Raw genomic sequence first — 1,369 nt, 5'->3', positions numbered from 1 at the left:
TAGGATAGAAAAATATACCTAAGAAGACCATTTCAGTTTATAATATTCTAGAAATTTATTGCTTCATCTCTAATTCATGTTTTCTCTACTATAAAAAATACATTTAAATTTAAAATAGATATATTAATATAACCTTCAAATGAAGGTTAAAATTTCTAGTAAAATAATTATTTTGAATATGAAGAACTTATAAAATAATAGCCAATTGGACGAATGAATTATTTTCATGTCCTCGCTCTGCTAACAAGACTAAGTGCGGCGTCGAGTTCCGCCATTCAACACGATATGTCTTAAAAATTGCGCATGGAGAACGACATGTCAGAACAGGTTCCCTCTACCTACGCTGCCATGAGCAGGAATGAGTGTAAACAATAAAAAGAAAAAGAATTTAAATTTAATTAAAATGTGTCCCTGCATATTGAAAAAGCAAAATTGATATAAAATCCATTTATTAATTCCCCGCTTAAAGCTTTCATCAAAAGCTGGCTATATATAACAAGGTTTGTTTGTACATACGTACGTATATTTTGAATATTTGAGAGGTCACCGGCGAATACGCCAACGGAGCGTTAACGAGTTGAATACCAAACTATTTCTAGGCAACCGCAATATCAATATTGTAACTACTGTAGTATTAGATTTTCAAGAGATGAAGTTCAGAATTCGGCGAAAAGTGGTGAATAAAAGTTTCCAGGTTCCCGGGTTTTCCAGGTTCCCTCTGCCTACCATGCTATCTACAGAATACATCGTGAAGTTACAAAAAAGGTAGATGGACTGATGGAACGTAATATGCGACGTAGATTCCGTTTCTCACTTTGGAAGACATGGCACGCTAATAGCGTCTGCTAGAGTGGGGAAATGAAAATCATTCCCGTGGCCGTCGCGACGTACCGGCACAGCGCATTTACGGTGAAGGTTTTGCGGGATGTATTAATATCATTTCCTCAATATAAAAATTCAGTGGAAAGTGAAAAATGTAGTGTCTCAAGACTAGGTTCTCTCTGTCTATTCTGTTTTTCGCGAGATAGAGGGTAGAGCTAAAAAATCATAGTCCAGAGTCCTCGGTATTTCATCTAAATTATCTTTTTACTTATAAAAAAAAAATGTATCACTTAACTAACACTGTCACTTATTTTTGTTTTTGGCGTGTCGTTCAATCTAAAATCGTCTCTAATAAATTACATTATTACCGCCTTTACCTGAGATTTCCGAGCCGTTTCGATATCTTTTCGCGACCAATGGGGTGTTTTATGGGGAATTTCCTGAACTATCGACTAAAGGGAGGTCGCCTGAATTCTTTAAAGGTTTACGCCTTGCCGTATATACAGAATATATTGGTAATCATTTTGAATTGGTTTGTTGAAATGTA

This window comes from Heliconius melpomene, chromosome 13 (genome assembly GCF_056956725.1).
Source record: "Heliconius melpomene rosina isolate 202511_hmr_F chromosome 13, ASM5695672v1, whole genome shotgun sequence".
Classification (NCBI taxonomy): Eukaryota; Metazoa; Arthropoda; class Insecta; order Lepidoptera; family Nymphalidae; genus Heliconius; species Heliconius melpomene.
Note: the sequence above shows the minus strand (reverse complement) of the source record.